Source organism: Physella acuta, unplaced genomic scaffold, assembly GCF_028476545.2.
Source record: "Physella acuta isolate Inbredline_101_S28 unplaced genomic scaffold, ASM2847654v3 ptg000387l, whole genome shotgun sequence".
Lineage (NCBI taxonomy): Eukaryota > Metazoa > Mollusca > Gastropoda > Physidae > Physella > Physella acuta.
In genome coordinates, this window is record NW_026731906.1 from 52,501 (window position 1) to 62,322 (window position 9,822).

Sequence of the window (9,822 nt, forward strand, 5' to 3'; positions counted from 1 at the left end):
TATTATACCAGAATATAATGTTATAATGCAATGCTGAATTACAATGTTAAAATGTAACAGCAGAACGTAAAACCAACATACAAGTGTGTAAATCAGGTACAAGTCAAGTTCGATAACCACAGTCTTTATGCACCTAACCTTATTCCCTTCCCTCTGGGTATATGATAAACACGAAGGACATATCACTTTCAATAGTCCCCCCCCCCCCATCCCTTCCCCGGAGTATGGGATAAACATAGCGGGCCTATCACTTTTACTATTCCTTCCCCCCCCCCACCCCCGGAGTATGAGATAAACATTGAGGACGTCACTTTCACTAGTCCCCCCACCCCTCCCCGGAGTATGGGATAAACATGGCGGGCCTATCACTTTTACTACCCCCCACCCCCGGAGTATGAGATAAACTTGGAGGACATGTCGTTTTCACTAGTCTTCCCCAAGTGTTTGTCAAGTTGATGATAACCAAATACATGTAATGATAACAGTTCTTGGCCCGTCTCAAGTAGTTTCTCGCTATGTGATAGGTCGAGATAGTTCTTCACTGTTTAGTGTGGGGGTTTCAGTCTGATAGGTTAAGAACTTAAGATCTTCTCAACTCATTAGTGAAGAGGTTCTAACACGTGATAGTCACATGCAGTGTTTCTATCAGAATTTTTTCCTGGGGGGTGGGGGGGGGGGCACTGGTATACATTTTCTACATAAAGTATACTTTTTTAAAAGGCGTCAGGAGAGTAAGGGTGATACATTTGCCCCATTACCTAAAGCTAATGAATTTCTCGTTTTATTTTCCCAATGTTTTAAATGGACCTCTTGTCCCATTTTAATTTCTCGTCCAATTTTCCCAATGTTTTAAATGATTTCTTGTCCCATTTACCTAATGTTTTAAATGATTTCTCATCCCATTGACCTGTGTTTTAATGATTTCTCATCCCATTTACCTAATGTTTTAAATGATTTCTTGTCCCATTTTCCCAATGTTTAAAATGATTTCTCTTCCAATTTTCCCAATGTTTTAAGTGGGTCTCTTGTTCCATTTTCCCAATGATTTAATGCCAGTGATTTTCCCAAGTAACCCATAAAGAGATAAGGCCGTGTCAAAGTTCTCGAATGAACCCAGCCCATAGATATGACTGGTCGCGATTTCGCGATTACAAAGTGAAAAAAAAAGTTATATGGGACGCCTGGGCAATTCTATCACATTGTGAGACTGTGAGAGTTATTGTTAAATTAGTCGCCAAGTTTAGGAGCATTGTTTGGTGATATGATGTACTAATTAGGGTAGGGCGGTAGGTTGGTAGTGTGGAGGGGGTGGTGGGGGGGGGGGGGGGGTTAGGGTGGTAGGTTGGTAGGATGTTAAGGAGGTAGGGTGGTAGGGATTTGGGAGCTAGGGTGGTCGGGTGTTTGGGTGGTAGGGGGTAGGGTGGCAGGGTGGTAGGGTGTTAAGGAGGAAGGGTGTTATGCTCTTAAGGAGGCATGGTGGTAGGGTGGTATGGTGGTAGGGTGGTCGGGTGCTAGGAGGGTAGGGTATTAGGGTGAAGCCACAAGGTAGAGTTGCGAACAAGGTATTTTTGATAAGCTCTTGTGGAGAGTGGGCGGAAGGCGGGCACGGAAATCTTTAGGATTGTCTTCTCTTCTGTTCAGTGGGGTTGCGAGGCGGGGACGTGGGGGTGCGGACCGCACCGGGTGACACCGTGTAGGGGGTGACACCAAGACAAGAGATTGCAAATTTAGAAGAAACATGCTTTTTGCCAGTTCAATGAATGATTAATCAGTATTAAAATGTATGTGAAAACCCATCTAATAATTTACTATAAAAACGTTTCTTTTTTCCACTTAAATTATAATTGGATTAAAATAATGATTGCAAGAATCGCGCCATTTGGTAAAAATGACATGGGGGTGACGTGACACCAATTACAGCTGTTTATAGTCCTATGTAGACATATGAATATATATAAATATATATCTCCTATACTTTTATCCTTTGGTGGTGAATATGTATATATATATATATATGTTATACTATAATTTTATCCTTTGCTCTGTGGGGGGGGGGGGGAAGGGGGGGCTAACACCATTAGGTGCCACACCGGGTGACGCCATCAACCGGCACTGAACCTCGGTCTACGAAACAGAAACCAAACCCCCCTCTCTAGGAGTATGATGTCAGTTTTGCACGACCCCCCCCCCACGTGAACAAGTGTAAGCAGTTGGCCAAAAAGATTAGAATACTATTATGATCCTTGTCAGAAGCAACACACAGATCTAGCCACTAACAAGAATAATTTATTGAGATTTTCTTCAACGAGGTCAGTCTAATGGCGAAATCCCAGATTACAAAACATGGAGTGGGACGAAAAGAATCGGAGCAAACAATGTCCCGTCTGTGGCACCATGCAGTGCCTGCCTTCAACAAGTTTAATTTGTGTGTGTGTTTTTATACATGCTCATATTATATTTCACAAAAATACGACATTTTAATCCCAGCCCTACCCCATAAAATGCATAGTGCCATTTTCATAGAACAAACACCCCCTTCATCTAACGTTACGTATTTGTATAGCACGTCCACCCACACCTTCGTTATATATAACAATTTCTTGGAACAGCCCCCCCCCCCCCCACCCCAACTGAACATAATAAAACTGTTTTAAAAAGTCTGTGAGCATTTCTGTTAAATAGCTAAAAATGTAGCATTAGCGATATGTAAATATATTTTTAAAAATCTTATCACTCTAGTTATAATTTTAGCACAAGTTTTTTAATACAAATTATATTACACAAAGTAATGCCTATTTATCCTGTTAAACTTTCTAAACAAAAGAAATTTCGTACAAATATGACTTTTATCAAATCTGAAGTATTTATATTAATGAGAATTTGTATTAGTTTGTGAGGATACTAACACTGCCTGTTTTAGTACTACTAAAGAAGCAGGTTTAGATAAACCTTGCTTTATACAAACCCGTTTACATTAACAAAATATAACAAATAACATAACAGCATCTACCCCCGCTCCCTTGTGTAATGCGTGTGATACAACGCAAGGTTGATTAAAATATTAGTTAATATCTTCATTGATTTCTGCATTGAATTGTAAACTGATCCGGACTAATGTAATAAGCGGTGGGGTGTCTTTATTGAGTCTGTGAACTGAGTTTTGTCATAGAGCTCAGCGTTTCGAGGGTTAAGAAAGTAGTGCAGGATAGATCCCAGTGTTTGATATTGATATGTTTTTTATATACTCCATTGGCGCGGTAATCTCATAATGGACAAATTACTTTACAAGTGGTAGTGGGAAGTATGGGCCTTCGAGGAGATAGCGGTGTATTCTAATCCTATGCTTGTCTGAAAAAAAGGCAATTATGTTATATATATATATATATATATATATATATATATATATATATATATATATATATATATATATATATATATATATATATATATATATATATATATATATATATATAATTTGTCTAATTGATGTATTTATATGTGTTTACATATTTTTAAACATTATATATACATAAATATATAATTATATAATATAAAATTGAAATATATTCATATTTTATACAGCACTGTTTAATATTCCTATCCTAGAATGCATTAGTAAAAGAAGCTTTTTTAAAAACAGAGTTCTAAAGTGAATGTTATTTGGTCGTTATCTAACAATTTGACGTCATATTTAAATATACTACAATAAAATATCTCTAGGATATGGTTTTTATGCACTAAAGATAAGTACTATTCTACGGAAAGTTTGGAAAATAGTTCAAAATGTGTGAGTTTAAAACCAGAATCGTTCGCTCCTTATTTGCCATAAATGCCACGCCCCCGTCAAAGCTTCATTAGCTCAGTAAAATCTTCGACCTTTTATATGAAATCTTCAACCTTTATATGAAATCTTCAACCTTTATATGAAATCTTCAACCTTTTTTATGAAATCTCCAACCTTTTTACACTAAGGACACGCGAACTTCCTGTATGTCATGAGTACAGTGAACTAATTTTCCAACGGTCTAATTTAGATGTAATAGTATACCCGTGTTTAGTTCTTCAAATCAAATGGCATTTATCTGTGCATGCAAACGCCCCCTTTTAATACAACGATATCTGAGACTTCTCGAGACTTGTGTGGGTGTGGACATTCATTGAATACACCGCGAGCACGCAACATGTCAGAAAATTGTCTTCAGATTTGACCTGTTAAAGTTATCGGTTTCAATGAAAAATTCGGCACTGTTTCCTACCCCCCCCCCCCTACCCCCACCCCCTACCCCCACCTCCTACAACACGTCACAAAGATATGCGTTGTTCACCAAGGCACGACGCAATAACTATGACGCTTTAGTTAAAGATTGCGTCGGCATTCATGGGGCTGAAATAAATATGACGGCCTACTTCAAGATTGCGTAGGTTTAATGGTTCTAAAAGATACGCCTACGTAGTTTTTTTTCTTCGGGGAAGGGGGGGGGGGGGTCTTGTTTTAACCTTGTCTGAGAGCTACTAATGCTGATAGTAAAGTTTAAAGACAGCGGCTCTCAAACTGTTTGTTTTAATCTACTCAGTGTATTTTTCAAAGAACATGGGCCCAAATACTTTTGGATTAGTTTAACCGATTTTTAGCGCAATTTCCATACGGACAATTGCGATTATTAACTCGATCTGGATGGATGTGTGTCCGATGTGTGTCCGCAGCTTTAACTCGTATATCCTCCTCAACGAAGCAATATCGAGGACTAGTTCCAAAAGCAAATATGTTAAGCAAGTTCCGAGGATGATTGTGGGCCAAAAACATTCCCGGAATTCCTTCCTGGATTTCCCGGAAAAGCCAAAAACCTCGAAAAAATGCAGTTTTTGGCCCATATCTCGGCAACCAGACCACTTATCGACTTGAAACATTTACCAATCGATTTCTGCCATAATGTAGAACAATATTGCCGAAGAAAGTTTTCAAAAATATCCTTTCGTTCGGTCACAAAAATTAATTAAGGAAAATGCGCTTAAATTGTCACTAGACTTTTTATTAACTTGTTTTTTATTATAGACACCGCTTGGGTGGGGGGGGGGGGGGGAGGTGATATTTTAACAAAATAACACATAGGAATACAATTATTTATATAACTTAGGTTTTTGTTTATTAAAAGTATTGACTTAGAATAAGAACTAACTGGACTAAAATGCGGAGAATTAGGCACACTATTCAGACAGAAATGTAGTGTTTAAAAAAAATGTAATGGTAAAAATCGTGCAAATCGTGCAAAAGTAATTATGTAATCTTTAAAAAAAATGTAAGTGCAATATTAACAAAAGGTCAGACATTGCTGTACTGGTCGATGTTAATTTACTAAACAAAACAAAAAACGTGTAGAACTAAAAATGTAAAATTGCTGAAGTGTCTATCGAGTCATTTGAGAACAGGTGATCTAGGTTTTGAATACCGTCTGAAAACGCATAGCATTGAATCAACATAAAACACGAAGGTATAAAAATGTTGAAGTGACCAACCAGTCACTTTGAGAACACGTGACCTAAGATTTGAATGTCGTATCGTAGCATTGAATCAACATAAAACACGAAAGTATAAAAAATGTTGAAGTGACTGTGGAAGCTTTCTGTGACGCTCTGGTTTAGGTTCAGCCAATGCCAGACAGGGTGTCTCGAGTTTGTTTATCTACCCCACCCCACCCTACCCTGCACACCCGTACCCCCCCCCCCCTCACTCAATCCCACCCGGCCCCACATTTACCCTCTGTGTACTGGCTATAAAATAGAAATCCCCCACACCCTATAAAGTTTACTTAGATTAGCAGAAGATAATCATAAATATCTCGGCAATCTAAGGGACGCTACTCGCATGTCTCGCTATAGTAAAACTTAGATTTAGAGACAATCGCAGCTTGCACCATTGTGTCTATCTCTTGTTAGATTGGGAGCTTACATCCTACACAGCAATAGTGAACAAGGGAGACCATACATCATACAAAGCAGCCTAAAAAAGGGGAGATTATTATCGTTTAGATTGCAGCATGGTACGAATCGCCATAAGCTGACAAAACAAAAACATATAGAATAGAGTTTTAATTTTTTAAAAATTGGATTAATTATATTCTTCATGTGGTTTTTAACAATTATTTTTAAAAATTTGTTGTATTTATTTTATAGACTTGTAAGTTTAAGGCACACCTCTTTTTTTCTGTTTCTTGTTTCTTATTTATTGTGTTTTTCAATAATCCCGTACATTCATCAAGCTACCCTTCCGAAACCTGGCGGGCTTCTAGAAGGTTTTATGAAAATACTAGGCATACTGCCTAGCTTCGCTTAGGTTTTCAAAAACATTTGATAATTTGAATACTAATTATTTGGTGATGGATGAGGTATGGAGTGCTTAAATTTAAACTGTAATGCTAAGATGCTAAGTTAATAGAAGATGTATGTTGTTTCACATCCGCTTGCAGTGAACATATAAAAAGTACACAATTTATAAATAAAATGGAATTAGAAATACAGAGGTTCCATGAACAGTATATCTCATAATTTATATTACATTGACTTTTAAAATAATTTTTTTTATTTAATTAATATACAAAGCTTAATTAACAACTTATCTTTTTCTAAAACAAATACTATACTTTGTCGTTTTCTGTTTTTGTTTTAAAAAGTGAACAATTATTTGAAAAATAATTATTTTAAAAAGTTACCTCCCTTGAAAATGGACCAAATGACGTATGACTTTGTTTGCATTTTTTTTTAAATAGTTACTATGCTTATATAAGAAAATATGATATATGAACATATTTGACGACTACAATGGCTTTTTCCGACGGGAATAACGTTTTTTTGTTACCCTCCAGGGTCGGTCTACGACCTCAAATAATATTAATGATCGTTCGTCAATTTATTTATATATTATCTCATATAAGGAGAATTTCACTCGCGGTCATCTTTTAGCCCTGGTCGAGGGCTTTGAGTCTGACCAACAGTTTTTCCATACGGCCTAGTCATCTATAGAAGTGTATGCAAAACATTAGCATGATGTACAGAGGTTAAGTAACCTAAAACTTATGTTGAAAATTCCCTGTTTTTCCCATAAAATACAAAGATTATATAGTGAAATACAACTGGTCAGTTTTGACCCCTTTACGAAGTTTTCCCAGATATGCCGAGTTTTTTGTGACACCCCAAGGCGTTCTCCTACCACCTCACAAAATATCAAGGGGGGTCGTCGGAGGAAATTTTTTTTTCGTAATATAGCTCATATAAAGAGAATTTCACTCGCGGTCACATTTTAGCCCTCGTCGAGGGCTTTGAGTCAAACCGACAGTTTTCCCTAAAGGTCAAGCCATTTACCTAAATGTATGCCAAAAATTAGCCAGATATACTGAGTTTAAGTACCCTAAAGTCTGCGTTGAAATGACCCTCTGTTTTTCCCATAAAATACAAAGATTATATAGGGAAATACGACTGGTCAGTTTTGACCCCTTTACGAAGTTTTCCCAGATATGCCGAGTTTTTTGTGACACCCCAAGGCGTTCTCCTACCACCTCACAAAATTTCAAGGGGGGTCGTCGGAGGAATTTTTTTTTCGTAATATAGCCCATATAAGGCGCCGGTCAGTCGAGATCAGTTTTGACCCCCTCTCCGTAGACTTTTCGGCCAACCGTCACCGGCCCTCGTGTTCTATTGCCCCAAGGCACCATCGTGCCAAATTTGACGCGCCTGCGGCGCCGGGAAGTGCCCTATCGGGCACCCGACCACTTTGCTTTATATATATAGATATCAAGAAAATAAGGAAAAAGGTATAGAGATTAACAACTAGTACAGGGGTCTGCAACCTTTTGAAGCGGAAGAGCCAAAATTTACAATTTTCAAAATTTCCCTGGTTTTAAAGAGCCACTAACATTTTTTTGTATTTCAAATATTTTATTTTTTTATTAAGATTATTAGTATTTGTTCAAGGAGCTGGAGAGCCGCATCTTGATATCAAAAGAGCCGCATGCGGCTCGCGAGCCGCAGGTTGCCGACCTCTGAACTAGTAAGCCGTTGCGTAATTTTGAGAGTAACAGTAATCGTTAACATGCAAGAAATGTGCTACAGCATTCATATCACCCCTGGTGAGAACCGGAGGACAGAAGTGACCGACACACGGTAATCAAACCGGTACCCAAGCCAGTGGGTCGGACTTTGCCGTGTTGAGGCCTGCCTGGCTAATGGGGGGGGGGGGGGGGGGACCTGAAGTTTTCCCGAAAGACACTTGCCCCAATGCCGTTTCCTTGAAGGCCGATTTCCCGAATGGGCAAGTGTCCATTCGCGCGTTTGTCGCATTCGGGCAAGTGTTCATTCGGGCAAACTGCCTTCGGGCAAACGGAATTCGGGCAAGTATATTTCGGGAATTAGTCGTAGATCCCTAATGGGAGACACCTCCTGAGCCGATGATGTCCGTAAAGAAAGAAATTTTAACTATCAGTATCAACTTCCATGCACACGATTTTATTCTCTTAACGCCACAAATATCATATTTTTGGATTAAAAAAATGCTTCGGGGATTTCATGAAAAATATATTGATAAAGGAGGAAAGGGAAATAATAGTAATTGAACCTCTGAACGTTATAAAATTAATGAGAGTAACATTTAACTTAAACATGCATAACATTGCCACAGTATTTGAATCAGTGATGCCACTATCATTTTTATTGGATTCAATATTTTCTTTATTTCCATACACACTTTTTTTTTTCCTGAACTGCATTTTGAAACACAGCTATTGTACCCATTTCAAGTTATCTGACATAATCCTCTTGAATCAACATTCTTTTGTCCACACCTTCACACCCTACTAAACTATTCAATATATTTTCTAAGAAATATTTTCAGTTCCCTGAAATAACCAAAATCCCATCAATATTTATCATCTTTTGTATCATCTACACACAACAGCCAATAGACTTTACAGCGCGCCTTGGTTGTGTACATACACACACACACACCCACCCACATACCCACACCCACCCACACACACACACACACACACACACACACAAACACACACACACACACACCACACACACACCCACACAAACACACACACACATACACACACACACACGAATATTTCTCATTGTCTGACACTACTGTACGAAGTATGTTAAAAAATAGTGTGTGCAAGTTTAAATAAATACCAAGCCATCTTTTGTAACTGTCAGCCCTTCAGGCTTTCAAAATTCAAAGAGAAATTTTTTTTTTATCCGGAGATACAAGCGGATTATGTACACGTTTTTTTAAATTCCATTTTTAAAGATTGTCTCGTGGTGTACGCTTGCACCTTCTAGATTCTGGCAGTGTACGCTTTATATGTACACGATCGTGGGCAAATATTTACTCCCCGTGTATGGTGAGTGGAAAAAGCTACGTGATTTACCGCAAATCTTACATCCGTTTTTACACAGGTGGGCGACCGAAACATTCCCGGATACATACATACATACATATATATATACACACAGACACACAGACAAACATATATATATATATATATATATATATATATATATATATATATATATATATATATATATATATATATATATATATATATATATATATATATATATATATATAACGAAGTTCGTAAGGTGTCTCAGAAATGTTTGTAGAACTAGCATTTCACTGTTTGTGTCTTGTTAAATTAAGAATAATTATTTATAAGCCACATGCATCAAGCAACTGCTGTGATACTATAAGGAATATCTTGTCAATGCTGTCCATTTTGTGTACAACATGATGTAACGGCATTAGCCAAGTGTCATGTCTTTGAG